Below are 19922 nucleotides of genomic sequence, written 5' to 3'. Positions count from 1 at the left end.
ACGACCGAGGATGAGATGGCTGGATGGCAACACGGACTCGATGGACGTGAGTCTGAGTGAACTCCGGAAGATGGTGATGGACAGGGAGGCCTGGTGTGTTGCGATTCATGGGATCGCAAAGAGTCGGACACGACTGAGCGACTGAACTGAACTGAACTGAAAGGGACTTTCAGAAACTCTAACTGAATCTCCCACCAGACCACTGAAGAGCTGAAAGAGATCGCTATGGTGGTAGCGCAACCAAGTGAACTCAAGGCAGGCTCCTAGTGAGGAAACTCAACAGGAAATGACGGAAGGATAAAGGCTGTCCCATGCAACCCTCACAGGCTACATCCTGAACACACACACATGCTACGTTCTGGGGACGTGTATTACGTCCTGAGCACGCACACATGTTACGTCCTAGGCACGTACATTACGTTCTGAGTAAGTCACACATGCTACACCCTGAGCTCCTTCTGCATCCTGAATGAACTCGTTACCTTTCTTGTCAGCCTGAGGCACTCTTCGAAATCCTTCTGCAAAGTAAGTTCCCTCGAGGTCAAAGTTTATTGCGATTTGGATTTCCAGTTTGTCATGGATACCAGTTGTAAGTTGTTTTTAGTTTTCAAGGTGTTTTGTCTTGAGTAAACTTGGGTGCTGACGCGTTTTGCCATCTAGGTTTAGGGTGACCCCTCACTAACGTAACAATATTCAAGTCAGTATTATTTTTAGTTAGTGGGAGTCTCTTAGGGCCTCCTTAACCTATGGGTAGTAAGTACCTGCTAGAAACAAACAGCAGCGTCAGAGCAAGGGTACCCAAATGTCATGAGCTTGTTTTGGTTCGCGAGGGTGATGCATTGTCTGTGAATGCCCCAGCTTTTCTTACACCACGGCTACCTCATTTGCCAAATATGGGGATGATCCTTTGTTCACGTTAATTGAAAATGACATCCTTATTCATCATATGCAATTTTTTTAGTCATTAAAATTCTGTCCAAAGCCTACCCAACTGAAGGGAGCGGCTGAGTAATACCAGGGCCTTGTTAATCTATTGTTATCAGCCTTCTGCTTTATCCTCCTGACATGAACATCAACAGAAACTCTGATGTCTACACTTTGCTTCGATTCTGTACCCAAAATGTATTGCTGGAATAGTTATATTCGTGATCTAGAAACATATTTGTGACCTAGCTCGTCCAGAAAATGTCTGGAGGCTTTCGTTTTACTCAGAGGATCAAAGACTCAGGCCTGATTATATTCCCATTGGAAATATAAATTCCTATGATAAATTTTCCTTTACGTTGTTACAGTTGAACAACTTACCACTACAGTTGATTAAGATAGTGAGTGGACATGAACTTCTGAAAGTTTTTTAAAAAAAGCCTTTAAAAATGAATCTGGGTCTCAATTATATGGCTATAATCATCACCTGAATTAAGATAGTCATAGACTGTGTCTGTTTAATGTCTTATTCTTTCTTTGTGACCTTCTGAAATGTAGTAACAAAACACATTAAAATAATTTATATTAGATGTCAAAAGTGTGTTTTTTTTTTCTGCAATAAAGGTTTCCAGACCTTTGATTAAATTTATGTTTATATTTGACACTTTCTCGAGGTACATAAATTCACATGACAATGGAAGTCCACATACTCACAGTACCCAGGGCCAGGTTGAGTTGAATTTGGACACATGACATAAATAAAAGTGGTTTTATGTTTCACCTTCATCTGGTAGGTGAGCACTCTACCTTTTCTTGTGAAACATAATCGGTTGTGACATGGCAAAATTAGATCCTGGCTATTTATTATCTTCTGAAATCAAACCCTATAACTGGGAAAGCATGTGGTAGGTCTGCAGGGGCAGCTTGCATGCAGAGAGGAAAAGGGGGGCTTTCCAGTTTTATAAGCTCAAGGTGATTTTCTCCAACATCTCGAGCATTTTAATTAATTACCCTGAAAGATTGAGTAAATTATTATTTGAATACTTTATGGCATTACATGTTAACTTTTCAAGGACAAAGTGCTGTACTTTGCTTTTCAATAATGCCTCATCTGTCAGAATATATCTTTGAAATTTATGTAGTTTGCTGCAGAGTGAAGGGGGGGACAGACCTGGAATCCTATGAATTATTAGGAAGCATCAGAGTCAAGTGTGATCTGTCCAACAACAAAAGGAGTATTTATCGGTATTTAATTTCCAGTTAGAAATTAACAAAATGAATGGTGAAATTGATAAGCTGCATTTTCTTAGAACATGTTAAATAAAATTGGCTTTCTTTGGTTAAGTTCTTCTGTTTCTTTTTTTGGTAACCCTTGGCAGAGGTGAAAGGCTAAGCAAACACTTTCAAGTCAAAATAAAACAAATTTTACTATTAACAAAATGGATTTGGGCATGTCAGTTTCACCCTGTGTGCCATGTTTCACAAAGTAAGTTGTGAGAGGAGTCCTATTTTGTTTATGCTTATAGATAAAAGGTGTTTCAACTTGGATGTTGAAATCTTTAATATATGTGTGAAAAAGCATTCTTTGGCCTGCGGAAAGCCTCCATGCTGAGTCTGACAAAGTCTGTTTAAACGTAGAAAGTGCATAATATGTCATAGGCTGTTTAGTTGATCTTTGTAACCAGTAACAAGCTTCTCTCTGCAGATATAATCTTTCTTTCTCCATAAGGGCACTCAACCTTTTACTAACTTCATCCTACCATCAGTAGATTAGATTAAATCCCCATTTACTGCATCATATTAATATTTTCAATGGCACACTAATCCAAGAAATAAATGTGTCAGTTTCTATGGCTACATTGTAATGGGCATAGCCATCAGAGAGTGCCTTAGGCCACATAAAAGACTTAATGTACAGCTTGAATAGAAAGCACATTATTTATTACGAAGCTATCAAGTTGAGAAATTTAGCAATCTCATTTAAAAAATTTGCTCATTTGACCTGGGCCAATTTGCCTGACTGATAATATTGAATATTTAGTATCACAATGTTTTTGCAATCTTAAGGATAAAGTGTTTTGAACTAATTTCATTTCAAACAGTTGGCTGAATGGAATGATTTTATGTCCCTAAAATGTTTATTGATGCTTCTTTTTTAGTTTTAGTGACTAAAAATTTAAGTGGGAATAAGCTCTAGGCCTCTGATGAGGGACGTCTATTAAGCAAAAACAGTACCAGAGATAGAAACAAACCCATTTGGCCTGATTCTGTCATCTGACATGAATAGGTGGGGAGAGATAGAGCAGGCATGGAGTTGGGAGAGGAAAAATGTGTTTCCCACAGCTCCCCACATCCCAGAAGGCAAATAGATTTTATTCTCTGTGAGCTTTGGTGGAATGGTTTGATTCAACCTGAAAATTTGTAACAGGAGATTCAGAGGAGGGAAAATTTGTAGAGAAAATCCTCTCTCCATCTTGTTCTCCCAAACCTCACACCCTTAGTCTCGCTTCTCTAATAATAAGAGAAGTGCTAGAATCATTTGATAAAATTGAAGAGACCCTCTCCCAACACAGAGCCTGCTGCCGTTCTTTAGTGTATTTCCATCTGCACTGAAAACAAAATGGAAAATGACAATTTCAAATTGGTTATTTTGGTGTCATATAATTAAAAAAGCCAAATGTTTGATTGGATTTAATTTTTTCTGAAAGTGAGCGTAGACAAACATTTCAGTTAAGTGTACCTTTTGGTGGCTGGTGGAATATGTAATTGGAATCTAATTATTGTTGATTTATTGATTCATTCATTGATGTATGTACATAAAAACTGAGGGATTGTTTTCCTTAAAGGTTGCTAGTAGAATATCTCTCAGATCAAAATTTGTCTTGGTTTTTGCTATCGTATAGTATCTGGAGGAGTCTGACATTTTTCAGGGAGATGTGTAGGGCCTACTTCTGACTATCCTTTTTTTGTATTTCATTGCTTACTTTTTTGTTTCCTTATTATTTGGCATGATTTATCATTTAAACAGATGTGAAATCTGGAGTTATTACTACAGTATTCATTGGCATATACAGTTACATTTATACTTGGCATTGCATTTGGAAAACTATATTTCAGTTTGGGATTTGAGTAGAGAATGTTTTAAATTTATGGATGTTTTACTGTCTTCTAAAAATCTGTTGAAAGACAAAGTTGTTTTCTAGTATCTCTTTATGCTTTCTTAAAAAGGTATTAATAGCAGTGGAGACTGTAATGTTGACAAAAGCTGACATTTCTAGAGTTTCACACGTCAATAGAACAGTGCAAGGGGCAGTGGGAAGACAAGAGAAAGGCGGCAGAGCACGGTAGTGGCTTAAACGGAGCCCTCCAGTCTACTGAAGTCTTAAACCTTATGTTTAGGAACAGTCAAAATAACCCTCATGACACATTTGGTCAGCCTCAATACCAAGAAGCAAAAGATGCTAAGAGTAGGTGGTTAAAAATTGAGAAGAGACAGAAGGTTGTTACCTGAGAATTAGCTTGGAATACAATGTCTGCATGAATTGGTATATTTTTATTTTATTGGAGAATGTTATCTGTCCTTCCAGTAAGAAATGGCTAATACAGATTCGTGTGGCTATTTTCCAGCACAGAATTAGCACAATCATCCTCATTTTTCTGAGAAGTGAATAAGGACTCTTTGTTCTTAAAGCAGCACGTATCTTTTACTTTGTTTCTATAGCATTTCGTTTATATTTTGATAATAAAAACTTAGTATTTTAATACTCTCAACATTCAAGTACAAATACCTAAAAGGCTTAATTTAAAATAAATATATACTTTTATAAACTTACTAAATGGAACGCTCTTATTTTAGTAAAAGCATTTTGTGGGCTAGTCATATTAAAAGTTATTTAAGCCTGAGAGTAAAAAAAATGTTCCTACCATAACATTTCTTTATAGGCTGAGCTTTAAAAGGAGTATATGTATTGTATACCTAAAACATTGCGTATGTAACATTGTTTTCATAAAAACTTTCATAGAGCAACAAGTGTCTTCTGTGTCAACAGTATTATTCAATTGACATTTTAAAATGTGAGGTTTTTTTCCTTCCTATTCTGCTACTGAGGCTTACTGGTGAATTTAGAAAGGCTAAATGTAAATACTCTAGCGTCAGAAAATGTGAAAGGAAATTTCTACAGCGTTTTGCTCTCTTGGTTCCTAAAAGAGTGAGTTATCGTTTCTCTCTCCCATGGTCATTAATAATGACAGATGTCCATGGTGCAGAGTTCACCTACATTATTGTCAGTAACAGGGCTGGCAAGAGAATATTTATTACAAGAGGAGGAGGGACAGAGACATAATGTTGAAACAGAAGACAAGAGCAGAGTTCAACTGTTTTTTTTTTTTTTTCTATTGAATAAAATATAATCATTCCCTAAGCTTTCTTAATAGTGTTTATTTCTAAGCACTGTTATTACAAGTATATTTCATCTGCGTAAATGTTCCTTGTAGTGTTGGATTAAAAACTGAAATGATCAGGCACTCATTTTTATTTTATTTTTCCAGTAAACCTGTCTAATAACCAAATATATTGGAATGACTCTTAAAATGTCATTTGAGTTGTTGATCGTAGGACAGTTTGATTGGTAAGCTCTCTTTCCCCACCGTAATATACAGAACTAAGAGGATTTAATGTAGAGACAGCTAGCATTTAAATGGTTATTTTAAAATTTGCTTAAATAAATATAAAAATAATTGTAGGTTCCAAGAGGAAGAGTTTACAAAATACATTTATATAGCCTCTCCTTGCTTCTCTGCCTGCTTTTCTGTTCTTTCTTTCTCTGTCCTACCCCTCGTTCTAATTTTAGCCTATTAAGGCAACTATACTTGGAATTCCTTTCCTGACTTAGTCTGTTGATTGTCCATCGAGGTACAAAGGAAAGCCTGTACTGGAGTCAGGTTTTCTCTGCTTACCCACACTCCCTCACCCCAGATACAGCAACAGAAGCCCAGAAATAGCCTCTTAAGTGCAAATCTCTAACTGACTGTGAGTTCTTTTAAGAAAATAATGAAGGGGCTGGGTTAAGGAGAAATGAAATTGGATAAACGTGGGGTTCTTTTCCTCCCTAACTTCAGACTAAAGAAAGGGAAGGCATAAGGGACATAGCTTCTTTCTCTCATTAATTTATAGAGAAATCATACAAATTCACAAGTATGGAGATATAGTAATGAAGATACGTTAAGAGAAAACTTAAAAGCCTTTTTCTCACTTAGCTGACAAAAGTCATATGACTTCTCAAGATTATTCTTGAGAATGATTGTAGTTGTAACAAAGATACAGTTTAAGGTATGGCACATAGTAGGTGTCCCACAAATTTTAGCTTTCTTTTCCCTTGAGGACAAGATCCCTATATTGTTCATCATTCTATCCCCTTAACAGTGACTATTGTGCACACACCTAGGAGGCATTAAATGAATATGTTTAACAGTTGTGTGAAGGGTAGATATGTACAGGACATAGAGGCATTAATTAAATAAAATTCATATCCATAGATGTATTTTAAGATAGTTTTAGTTGTGCAATCACACTCTTTGAAGCAACCCCCTACTGTTGGTTGTTATAGATTTCACAGTGCTGCTTGACTCAAGAAAACCTCCCAGCTTATGTCCTCAAGGTCTCATGGATGAAGTCTGCCCAAAGTGACCCACTGACAAATGATACTTTCAATTCCCTCATTCTCTGTAAAAGATTTTCTTTTAAAATCAGACTTTTACAGCATTAGTGGTTTTCCTTTAATTAAAAACTATATATATATATATATAAGCCTTTTCCAAATTAAAATCAAGCTGAACAAATATAAATTGTTACAAAATAAAATTGAAATAATATCCAAAAATTACTAGTTATGGGCTTATCAAATGGTATTAACAAGAGTAAGGCAAGATGAGAATCCAGCTGAAATGATGTTGCTGTCTCAAAAAGCTATTCTCAGATAGTCACAATGAATCAAATCACTGCGGGGGTTGACAGGAAACATTCAGAGTAGAGAACCAAATTAAAATAAATCTCTTTGATTATTATGGCTCAAGGTAAAATAGTTTTCTTTTTTCTCTCCTTTATAAATATTCAGTGATTTGATTTAAATTATGGGAAAATGGAAATAAATACATACACAATTTTTTGGTAAAGGTATAGAATTACAGTAGCCATGGAAAGCCTGCCATCCAGTATTTGCCTTTTCAAATAACTCCCAGTGTCAGTTATCTGGCTTTTTAAAATAGGATGGGATTACCTGTTATTCCTTTGCCTCAATTTTATCCTCTCCTTCACTGTTGCTTTGAACATGATGCCAAAGGATGCTTCATTCTGCCTGACAAGCCGCAGTTATTAGAGCTTTCCCAAGTAACATAATCAATACCTTCAGAGGTGTTGTATTCTACTTTTCTTAGAAATCATGTAAAGATATTTTTCCAAGTGCTACTTTTCACGGATATTGAATGGTGCTCTGAAAATTCAATCAGAATGTGAAACTTGAAGTCACCATAGATATTTTGAGTTCCTCTTCTATTGTACAATAACAGGAAAAAAAAAAAACTTAAGCAAATAAAGGTATAGTTTAAGGAGTTGCAGGAATCTTGTGTGGGAGCTAACCTAAGTTTGCTGTCTCAGCTCATTTGTGCTGTGATCCTGAATTAACTTGAAAACTCCTTTTCTATGCAAGAATCAGATTTCTTCCATTAAAAAACTTTCCCAGTGCACTGTCAGATGCAGCATGTAAAAATTTCTAATTCCCAGGTTCCTGGAGGAAGAGTGATGACTGCAGATATGACAGCCGCTCAGGCCACTTGCTCTCTCTGCTCTAGTCCCAAGGCTTGTGAATTGGCCCAAGAAACTTTACCAGTGCCCAAGCTTGGAATATAGCACATGTAGAATTAGGCTTTATGATCCTTGGTGATAGTACTACTAGTTTTCATAATTTAACTGTTGTGTGGATAATACTTTCTCCTCCATTTCCCTTTGTCTTCCTTTCTTTCCTCCTGAGTTGACTCACCTTCCACTGGCAATGACTCTAGGCATTCCTAAGTGCAGCCAAGGCTGCCTCAGAAGGCAAAACTTACTATGTTTAACATTTGTCTTACCATGAGTTAAAGGGACAAAACTATTGTTCTCTATGTAGGATTGTCAGACTTTCATTTGCCTCTATTCTTTATAGTCCAAAAAGTAAGTTTTCCTTTTTTTTTTTTTGTAATGGCACATTTTCTACATCATAGCCCTTAGCAAACAAGCAAGAATCAATAAGTATTGAACTTCATTCAGTATCAGCCATGTAAATAAAATGTCAATTGTTCAGGCTCTTAGTTTAGATAGATTTTAGTCTCTCATCAAGACTATCTAGAACCTTCCAACTCTCACCAGGAAAAAGTCAGTGCAGGAGCAGTACTCTGTGCCAGAGCAATAGCACTTCTGTGCTTGTATATATTCTGTATGTTTGGGGAGCTCTATAAGCGGGGCCCTCGGAAATCCAGGGATCAGGGTCATGAGACACACATTCTAGAGTACCAAGCTTCATGCCTTTCCTGGTCATATCCCAGTGAGGAAGTGAATGACCTCACTGTTACAGAGACTTCATGATGAAAAAGATCTGAAGGAGATACTGTTAAACTTAGATGGAGCCTCAAGAACAGGTGACCTATCTCCATCCAAACATGCAGGAGACAGATGGAGCTGGGGTTCCAGCGTAGACACTGGGCCTCCGAGAACGTAGGAGGAAGTAGGTGCTCACTGGCAGAACCAAGGGCATTTACTTCCATGGTTATAGGGTTTAAATTCAGGGGCATATTTTTAATTTCAAGAGAAGTGGTCATCTGTGACGGCAGTAGAATTCTTCAGACATGTTCACCCCAGACCAGAACTGCCTTGAGCAGTTGGTGGGTTTTTGATACCCTAGCTCCTGATGGTACAGGAGCTGTGTGACCCTGGCCCATTCTGACTTTCTCCACTTTTGATTTGTTTGGGAAAAATGAAAAAATTCTATGACTTTTTGGACTGTTGTGAGAATTTGTTATTGTTGTTTTCAATCCCTAAATTGTGTCTGACTCTTTGTGACCCTATGAACTGCAGCACGCCGGGCTTCCCTGTTCTTCACTATCTCCCAGAGTTTGCTCAGACTTATGTCCATTGAGTTGGTGATGCCATCCAACCATCTCATTCTCTGTGAGGATTTAACTGTAAGATAATATATGTGAAATTGTTTTATAAAGTATGATACAAATGATATTCTAGTATTGCTCTTGATGGGATCAAAGCTGTTGTTTTGTTGCTATTTGCTTATTATTTTTCTCCTTCCTAAGAAATGGAATTCTGTCTCCCCTTCTCACAGACTCTTCATGACCCCTTAATAATAGGTAATCCATTTGACTTGACCCTTGTTAAAGAAAAGATTATTCTGAAACTTGTCAAAATGATAAGGAAGGCTTTAATCCAGACTATTGTGACAGGTGGTGTCAAGACTGTTGCAGTGGGGAAAAACTAGGCTCAATTCTGAATACAACAAGAATAAGTGGGGATTTATAGTCAGGGAGCTAGCTTGCAAGAGAGATTGGAGGCTGGGAGATTATTAAGGGTAATTGTGGGCAGGGGTCATTCTTGTGAGACTGACCTCACAGGATTCTTGTTGGAGACAGGCAAGGGTGATCAGATACAATGGACAAGATGATGGGAGATGGGGAATTTGATCAGATATTGAGGATGGGGGGGATTCTCTCTAAACTGGCTTAGAAGAATTCTTGCTGAAACTGGACACTGCAAAGACAGAGGTTGCAGCTCAAGGTCGAGACATGGTTGGAAGAGGGCTCAGAGGAGCCTGACTGAAGTTTGATCGAGGAGTCTTTGTCAGACTTCAGCTGCTGCCTTTCTCTCTTTGCCTTTACTTCTCTAGTCGACACATCTGTGGCCATGGTTTATGCAGTGACTATAATGCTGACCAAAATACTAACATCAGTAGACATCAAATCCTTTATGTATTATTTTTACAGATTTTTTTTTTTTTAGGCTAACATCTCCAGAGTCAAACTTATCAACTCTCTTTCATCAGTTTTGCCATTATCATCTTTGTTCTTCTGGGTCCTTCTGGCTAAAAATCTGGATTTCTTGTTTGCACACTTTATCACATCAGTAAATGCTGTCAATTCGTCTTCTTGGAATGTGCTGGAATTCCTGTTTTCACCAGTACCATCTCATGGCTGTGTCCCTGAAAGAGCCTTTATCTGTTGTCCCTGCCTTCGGATCTGCTTACATGTAACAAAGGGTTGTGTGATCTTTCTTAGTCACAAAGGGGTTTCCTTGTTCTTCTACTGGCTCCTTACTTTCTCTTGCATGAAATCTTAAACCTGGCATGGCCTCCTCATGATGCTGGACCTCTGTTTCCAAAGGCCTGGCATCTCATGCTCCCTCTGAGTGTTGTACATAAATTCCTGTGTCTCCATCTTTTCTCTGCCCCTCTCACCTCAAATGCCCACGCTTGACCAGGTGTTTTGCTTCCTTTGGAGCTCAGGTTCTAGGGTCAAATCTTCCTTCTAAACTTTTCCTGATCCCAGTTCACCTTCACTTTTCTCTAATTTCAGTCTCTGACATTCAGAAGCAATCTACTATATTTTAGTTCTTGATCTTGCACTATTTTTACACTGTATTTCACTGTCGCTTCATCATTTGGTGTGTAAATAAGTAATACTTCAGCGATGGAGTACAGCTTTTAGGGGCCAGACATTTTTCTTCTGGATCCGTCTGGATATCTTACAGCATACATGGTAGATAAATGTTCATTAAAAACTTATTTCTTGATTGATGATTAGTTTTCTTACCAGAGGGCTTCCCTGATAGCTCAGTTGGTAGAGAATCTGCCTGCAATGCAGGAGACCCTGGTTCGATTCCTGGTCGGGAAGATCTGCTGGAGAAGGGATACGCTACCCACTCCAGTATTCTTGGGCTTCCCTTGTGGCTCAGCTGATAAAGAATCCGCCTGCAATTCGGGAGACCTGGGTTCAATCCCTGGATTGGGAAGATCCCTTGGAGAGGGGAAGGGCTACCCACTCCAGTATTCTGCCTGGAGAATTCCATACAGTATAGTCTGTGAGGTTACAAAGAATCGGACACGACTGAGCGACTTTCATTTTTACTTTTCTTACCAGGAACATGTTTCACTCTTTATCTGCTGCTTTTTCTCAATTCTACAAATATTCAGCATTTTGCTAAGATAGCAAGTGTAGGAACTATATTTTCTGGTTAGTTACCAATGTATTTCTTGGGTATCCACTCTGTGAGCACTTGGGTAGCACTCTGAGCAGAAAACACCAGTTCTTTGCCTCTCTTCAGTGGAAGTTTGATAGATATTTGTTCAGAGAACTGATAAATGACATGTTTGCAGACAGATTTACTGTTGGAGAAATTAGGAATTGAGAGGTAAAGAGACTTGCAAAAGGTTACTTATTTCTGTGGCAGTGTTTGTTGCTATGATTGATGTGGAGAATTAAAATTATTATCTGGACAATTCAAGGTATAAAAAAAAGTGGAAAATCTATAAATAATAAGGACAGTGAGGAAATAGGAGAATGGTTTATAAAGTTTGAGAATTAATGCTTTATCTTTGCATAATAATACATACAAGCCATATTATTTAGGTGAAGGAAGTGCTTGATCACAACTCAGGGGTGTCTTTGGGGGTCCTCTGGAGTGTAGAGGGGTGAAGGGAGCAAGTTATGTTGGATGGAACTCTTAATATTGTTTAAGTCAGGTCTTCCACATCTGTCCAAGGGAAGGCTTGAGTTCCATTAAGTAGATTTATGGAGACCATGATCATTCTTCTCTAGCTCAGGGATTTATGTTTAATTTTCTGGGATACTGTCCAATGATAATGTCTTGAGGACTTGAATTCTGTGAAAGAAAAACTTAAGATAAAAATATTCTACTATACGTGCTGGCCTCAAAGTAAATTGGACCCCGAATACTATGGCCATGATCCCCACACCCTCACCAACCCCAACAGCTATTTGGTTTCAAACAACATATTTAGTGTGGTTTTGCTCAATAAAGTTTTGGATACTTGTTGCTGCTGTTGTTAATTTTATTCATTTTCTGAGGTTTTCTTGATGGTTTCTAGAGCTAGTGAAGGGATATTTACCAAAATGCAGAGGTTATAATGGTAATAGAAACTGATGAAGTTTATATGTTGCTGATCTCTGAGATGCTTCTAGCTCCTTCTAAGATTAAACAGAAGCATGGATAGAGGTTTGCATGTTCCCAGGTAGAATCAGTTAATGGGGTTGTTTTTTGTTTCTTGGCTTTTTTTAGTATAAATTTGAAAACTTAGTTTAGAAATTCAACTCAATTTTGTCATTTTGTCATAGGTATAAGAGATCCATTGGGAAGAATGCATGTATTAGTCTAAACTTTCCATTTTAGCTTTTTAACCATTCAGAAGAGAAGCAAAATACAGGAGAATCACTTACTTATAAAACTATCTGTAAATAATTGCCCTGTCATATGTTTGTTGTAAGTTAGATTAATTACTTCTAGTCAGTATTATAAGTATGTGTATTTGAGTTCAATAACAATTTTCTATAATGCTAAGCAAAATAAAAAACATTTTTGACATTTTAAGGATAGTATGAAGAGAAAATGAAATTAACACCATCTCTTGTATGTTGGAAATAATAGATTTTTCTCTGTTTAAAAATATGATTAATTTTGTGACACTTGAAATAGCTGTAATACAAATGGAAGAATGGAATTGAAATATTGTAACATAAATTATAAGTGTCCTGAGTCGTGATTCCCAATGTAAGACACAATAGCTGGAAAAGATAGTCTGATGGTCCACAAAAATTTCTGTAGTTTCAAATTTTCTGTGATATGCAGCTCTGTGACTGTGTTCAGAGCAAGATACCATACAACTAATTCTTTAATCATTACTATGTAACTTGCCAATGATTAGCATAATTCATTTCTCTGGATGTCTTCTATGTAAGGCTGTTTATTCTTGAGTAGGAAGCCTTCCTGCATCATTGGTATGTGATGATGTCATTGATCTATTACAGTCCAGCAGTGGCAAAACACCAGTGATAAGAAATGAAAAAGAAATTCAGTGTCATTTCTACCCATAGGGCAGTATATTTAGGAACATTATTGCAGAGAGTCCCTTTTCTTTCTTTTCCTTTTGTGTCAGAATCCCTGGTGATCAAGGAAGGATGCAGTAGAAACTGGTATTCTTGTATTGGTCAGAAATGCAGAAGTCTTATTTCCATTTTAATTAGTGTGTTGATCTCTTTGTTTATACAGTTACAAACTAAAAAACAACAACAACCGTATACTTGAAATACCTTGGATTTCAACTTATTCAACAATTACCTGAACACTTATAATGTGCAATCCACTGGTTCCTGGGGAGAATGAGAGAAAGGGAGGGAGAATACAAGAAAATCAGAGGCAGCTCAGACTTTTAAAGAGACAACCTGGGCAGAATTCTGGCGTGCTCCTTCTTTATCATCCTCTGCATCCAGTGTGCTACTAACACCTCTCTGTTCGTGCAATAAATCTCTTCCCTATTCACCATCATCTTTTCCTTTGCTACTTCATCTCTGATACCAGCCCTCATCATTTCTCACTGGATCACTTGAATATCCATCTTTCTTGCTGTCAGCTCTTTTGTGTGGCACAGGGCCCCTCCTGGTTGGACACCTGGCTTCCTCCCATGTATCTGCCCTCCACACTACTTCACGTGTACCACACCCTTGAACCTGCCAGAACCTTGATATTCAAGCCATCATGAAATAACATGGGCTACTCTTCCTGCCTCAGATGCTCTCCTTTTTCTCTTACCTGGCTAACTGCTGCAAACTCTTCCCATAATCACTCTCAGAAGTCATCTTTCCAGCCTCACCAGACCCACCTAGAGTTCGAAGTGCTTCTTCTGGACCCCTTGATGTCTATGAATACCTTATCCTAACCTTCAGACAGCGGGAAATATTGTCATTGTTGGTGAAGTCATCACAAACCTAGGGTCCACAATCCAGCTGACTGGGAAGTGGTTGGCTTCCAGCAGTCATGTCAGCACAGCAGGTTAACCTCACCTGTCTATGCCTCAGCTTCCTAATCTTAAAATAGAGATAGTATTACCCAGCATTTTGGGCTGTTGTTAAGATTAAATGAACAAAAATGTGCAAAATACTTAGAATGCCTGCCACACAAAAGTAAGTTTTAACAAAACTTGGTTTTATTTTTATTTTCCCTCTTCTTTGCTTTTCCATCCTCGCCCCTCCTCCTCTTTCTTCTTTTCATCTTCCTCTTTCTCCTCCTCTTGTCCCCAGTCCTTGTCTTTTTCAGCCTCTGCCTCCTCCTCCTTTGAACCATCTCTCCAGTCTGGCCTCTGTGGAAGCTCTGTGGATACTGGGACTATGCTGTATTCAGTTCTCTGCTCCATAACCTATTGTGGAGAATACTTCTTATTGGACAGTGGGGAAAAATACCATGTTTTTTCCACCTTCAAAAATTATTTTGACTTTTCAGAGTTAGAAAATATGTCTCACTAAATTAATGATAAAATCCAGAGTTCATTAGGAAACCTACGTGAATACTAGATATCAAGGATGAGGTCCTAGGAATATTAGTAAATAACAGGAGTCTTTTTGTTAGTCATTGTCACAAATATTCAGTATTATGGGATTTAACTTGTATTTGATTTTTGTGCTTCAGCTAGTTAAGATTATAAACATTTAAAGCATTATTAATCTGTTCTCAGAAATAATGTCAAACATTTCTATATCACTTTCTGTGTGTCAGGAATGGTATATAATAACTATTATTATAATTATACCTTTTCCTACTAGAAAAGAAATGACAGATATGATTTTATTTCTTGGAAAGTCAAAGAGAGAAATGCTATTTTCCATCAGTGAAAGATGTGTGGAAAACCTTTAGGTGTCTGATATGCAAATTAAATAGGTAAAATTAAGTCTTAGCTTTTTAAACTAGTGCCCACAGTTCTAATCAGGGATGGAGTTTTTCTTTTTTTAGCAGAGAATCATCTCCATCTTTTGGAGCCTTATCCTTGCTGTGAATTCTTGTCTCCAGCATTTACAAAGAGTGACATCGGGACAGCCAAGCTTGTGAAAACTATAAGGTCCAGTTTTTCCACAATGTCTTTAGAAATGGAGGAGTGTGTTTAGAAATAATAATGTATTACAGTTATTATAGTAGCTTTAAATTAGAACATTAGCTTAGCTATATCCTGGAGATTTTTTCCTTTTCCACAAATGAGAAATTTCAGGAAATTTGGTTTTCTGTGCTTAAATAAGTTCAGAAAATGATAGCACACCAAACCCTGCTTCTTTTGGGTCTGCAGTGAGATTAACAGCTACTCAGAGGATCTGCAGAAAAGGCAGTTGTTCAATTGTTTAACCTCACTATTTCTGGAACCCTATCGTCCTCTGCCTCAATGTCTACTAACATTTTCAGGCACAGTAGGGATCTGTGGGACAATCTGTGTAATATTGGTGTTTACCATTTGGGGTGCAGTGATATGAAATGTAGTACATTATTTTTATTAACATTAAGTTTGTCATATTTTAGTTATACTAAGCTTTTTGTCATTAATTAGTTTGACCCATAGGGCTTCCCTGGTGGCTCAGTGGTAAGGAATCTGCCTGTCAATGCAGGAGACGCAGATTTGATCCCTGGGTTGGGAAGATCCTCTGGAGGAGGAAATGGCAACCCACTCCAGTATTCTTGCCTGGAGAATTCCATGGACAGAGGAGTTTGGTAGGCTACAGTTCATGGGGTTGCAGAGAGTTGGCTTAGTTTAGAGCGACTAAACAGCAAGAAGAAGTCTGACCCACAAGCTTGTAAGTTGAGAATAACTGACAGTGAACAAGGACTGTTGGGAAAAAAAATTATTTTTCCTTGAAGGTACCTGGGCCCTCTGAGTTTAAATGATATTCATAATTCGGTGGTTCAATACTATATTACACAGAGCAGAAAAAGTAGTAGATTGATACTGAAAGAATCTTGGGAAAGGTTTGAAATGCAAAGAATATGTGGGATTACAGAATTGAACTGTAAGACATAATTTCAGGGAGTATGACAAGCAATCCAAAATTAGTAAAGAACAGGGCTCTTTTTGTTAGTCATTGTCACAAATATTCAGTACTATAGGATTTAACAGCATTTGTTTTTTATTTTTTGCTCTATCTGGTAAAGATTGTAAACGTTTAGAACATTATTAGTCTGTTCCCCAGCAGCAGTTGTTTGGTTGCTCACTCACTTGTACTTTGATTTGACCTAATAATGGAGAAGGCTGCTAATGAAAGCTCACTGGAGTTTCTTTTGTCCAAGTGAAGCTAAGTTCCTACTTGTTTCGGCTACAGCCACGACATATTTGTTCATAAATTATCCAGCAGCACATGTATACAACTACTGTGAGTTTTTTAATTTGGCATAGCTATACCATGTAATGCTTTCTATTCTTCAGAAGACTGGCATTCAGCAATATCCGAGAAGGAAGCATGTTGTTCCCCACGGTTTGTTATCCTTTCCCTCTTCAGTTAAATGTTCTTTCTTTTTCCTGTATAACTTTCGCCACTGAGGTTTATCATTTGGCAATTGGGCCATCTTGTTTCTATGAGGCGTTTAGCTTTCAGAATTATTTTATCTGTGGAAAATATTGCTACCTCTGAAGCTATCATTGGTAAACCCTGAAAACATATTCATGTATTGATTTTGTTAACGCACGAGACTTAACTTGATTATTAAGCAAATTTTGTTCCTTTTGGAACGTGAACTTTGATTCTCAGGTGAATTTTTAGAAGGAGGGACCCAGAAGTGGAAGAAAATGAACTTTAGTTCGGATTGGAATTTTGTTTCTGCCATAATTCATATAGATGTGCGCCATTTTCTTTTTCCTTCTGCCATCTGCTGCTGCTGCTGCTGAGTCTGCCGTCTATGAAGGTATAAATGTTTCAGCTCTGAGAAAGAAGAAACATTGGAAACCTGATCAGTTCCAGAACAGTCTTTATAACTAACTAGCTAAATCGTTACAAACAGACGTTTAACTTTTCTGAACGCATTTTGGGTGTGTGTGCTTGTGCGTGCGCGCGCACGTGCGCGCCCACGTGTGCTCAGTCATGTCTGACTCTCTGCGACCTCCTGAACTGTAGCCTACCAGGCTCTGTCTGTGGGATTTTCCAGGCGAGAATGCTGGAGTGGATTGCCATTTCCTCCTTGACGGGATCTTCCCAACCCAGAGATCAAACCTGTGTCTCCTGCCTTGGCAGGTGGATTCTATAACCACTGAGCCACCCGGGAAGCCCTGTTTCCTCATTTGTAAAAGGAAGAGGTTCCATGATAATATCTTTAGTCTAACATGCAAGTGGTAAAATACATGATATGAAACTTGTACTCAGTTACTTCTACAAAATCATTAATAACAAAACTTGCTATCTACTTTGTATTAACTTTACATGGCAACAAAAGATAGTAATGGCTTCTGCATCACTGAAAACCACTGAACTGATGCACAATTGTAATCCAAATTAGTCACTTTTATTCTAACAATCTCATTACTCCTTTGCCCACTTTAAGTTATTGTGATTATATTTTGCTAGCTCTTTGGGAGAAGTGGGTTATTTTTTTAATTATGAAAATGTTATTTCAGTAAATGTAATTTAATTAAAATGAGAATTTCTGCCAGCTGTTTTAAAATAAATATAGTATTTTCTCGCTAGTATGAAAGGAGTTACTATTTGCTGTCTCATTTCCTCACTAATATGCTGGCGTATTTAGCTTGAACCTGAGCTTGTGGAAGTTTATTCTTAACCAAAGCAGTTCCTTTTTCATGTAAGTAGGTTAAATGTGAATTGGGCAGCCTCAGGGTGCTTTTTTGTTGTTGTTGTTCAGTTTTAAAAGCCCCCTCAAGAGGGCCCCTTTTGGAAACCCAGAATCATATGTTTGGAAAGTTGATCCAAATTAACATTAGAATGGTCCTTTTATTTTTTAAAATTATACAGACTTTAAAAAATATTCTAAATTGACATAGACTGAAATAAAACTGAATAAGGGAAGTAACATTTCTTGTTTTATTCTACCTTTGGGATGGAAGAACTGAAAACAGAAAAAATAGTGTGTTAAGTGTAGTACAGTTTGTATCCCCAGAATACAAGAGGAAATGTATTTGTACAAAAGGTACAAATTAATGTCATTCATTTTCTTGTGACTTTATATGCCTAGAATGGTGTAAGCAGATCAAGAGTTTTTATGTGTTTTGACTTCTGAGAAGTTGTTTATTTTTAAAGAAATATTACATTAATAAATTTCTAGAATTGCAATTTTAAATCAACTCATTGATAGAAATGCAGGCAGTTGATGAAGTATATTAATGTTTCTTCTCTTTTGCAAATTGTATAGCAAATTTTTCCAGAGTCAAGACTGTACAAACGTTTTAATTTGTTTGAAAAGACTGAGCCATTAAATGTGAGTAAAATTGCTTAAACTGATTTTTTAAAATACCCTGGAAAACTAGAGAACTACAAATTACGCTTTGGCGGTAATTTAAGTCTCTACAATAACCCAAGTCCCTAAAGGTCTTAAAAGAGTGACAGAGAAACCATGATTTTCAGACATGTGCATTATATATGCTAATAGCTTTCAGCGAGAAAGGTTTATATCCTTGTAATAGAGGAAACATTCATTTTTAGCATTTCAGACCATGGGGAACACAGTAATTCCAACAGGCACTAATACCTGTCTCCTTTCTACCCTTGCTTTCACCCACCTCCCCTTCCATGTACTTGAATTATCTCAGCAGAATTAGTAAAAGAACTTTAAACCTGTGTCATTTCCAAAGCCTGTTTTATTCTCTCTATAGTATGTTTAGTACAACATTGGTCCTCAAGGAATATGTGACATACCTTATGCAGATATATATCATCACAGCAAAAGGAATTAAGGATATTTTTCTTTACTTAAATGTGTTCATAGACATTCCCATATATATGATTAACAATGATGATTTTCAGAAGCTCAGTACTGAAGTACTCTTTTATAGTTAAGTTTAGGTCTAAAGCAGTAAAAATCTGTGTTCATCTTCAAGAAACATTATCATTAGCTAGAACAGTCTGGCCAGTGTCCAATCTTTTGGAATAAAATAAATCTGCCATTTTTTTGTCAGATGAAAAATATAAAAATAAGCAGTTAGCACTTGACCTGTGGTGTATTCTATACAGGTTTAGCTAGCAGGCAAATCCTGTCTCAGCCCCCATCAGAGGCACAGTCTTGGCAGTGTTTGATCAAGATTCTCACATTCTTAATCCTCTATTAGTACTTTTATTGAGGAATGAATATATAGGATTTCACTGGATAACTCCTTGAAAGTAATATCAGCTAAAAATGTGCATTGTAAAGCTAAAAACACCTTTTCTAAAGAAGTTTTGCAAGTTTATTTTTACTAAAAACAGGCAAGAATAAAAATGTGAAATAAATCCATAAGCCTTTCCCCCTTTACTGTGAAGGATTCATATGGCTTAATTTTCTTGATAAAGGCATTAAATTAAATCATTTAGAGAAGTTAATCTATATTATAAGGACGATAAAAACTAACTTACTGCAGCAGTCTTAAAGCTTGATAATAGGCCTGATTTCCTTTTATTCTCTAATCTTAACTCCTCTCTGTCTCTGTCACACACAGACACACACATACATCCTTTTTTTCTTGGAAATAATTGTCAGAGATTGTGTAATTTTTGAGGAAACAAAAAGTTACAGAGGGGGACTTGACTTCAATAGTAAGGGGCAAAGGTTTGAGGAATTTTATGGTTGTTTCAACTTCTGTAACTGGGGAGCAAGTATAAAACAAAAGCACCTGTTCTTGACTTTATTTTATAAATGGAGAAGATGAGCAATCTGCAATATCCCTTTAAGCTGTATACTTAGCAGGTAGTAATCATCACCCAGAAGAGCCATTCTGGTAAAG

General features: G+C 37.1%; 1 protein-coding gene and 1 non-coding gene across 2 annotated transcripts in view; both read left to right on the top strand.

Moving 5' to 3' along the window:
- The window catches only part of TOX (thymocyte selection associated high mobility group box), a 307821-nt gene that overhangs the window by 30486 nt on the left and 257413 nt on the right, over positions 1-19922 (top strand). The window lies entirely within an intron of this gene.
- TRNAC-GCA (transfer RNA cysteine (anticodon GCA)) lies at positions 10777-10848 on the top strand. The gene has a single exon. It is a non-coding gene; the product is annotated as a tRNA-Cys (tRNA).

Source organism: Capricornis sumatraensis, chromosome 11, assembly GCF_032405125.1.
Source record: "Capricornis sumatraensis isolate serow.1 chromosome 11, serow.2, whole genome shotgun sequence".
Taxonomy (NCBI): Eukaryota; Metazoa; Chordata; class Mammalia; order Artiodactyla; family Bovidae; genus Capricornis; species Capricornis sumatraensis.
The sequence above is the reverse complement of the archived record's forward strand: the minus strand, read 5'-3'. Positions and strand labels throughout refer to the sequence as shown.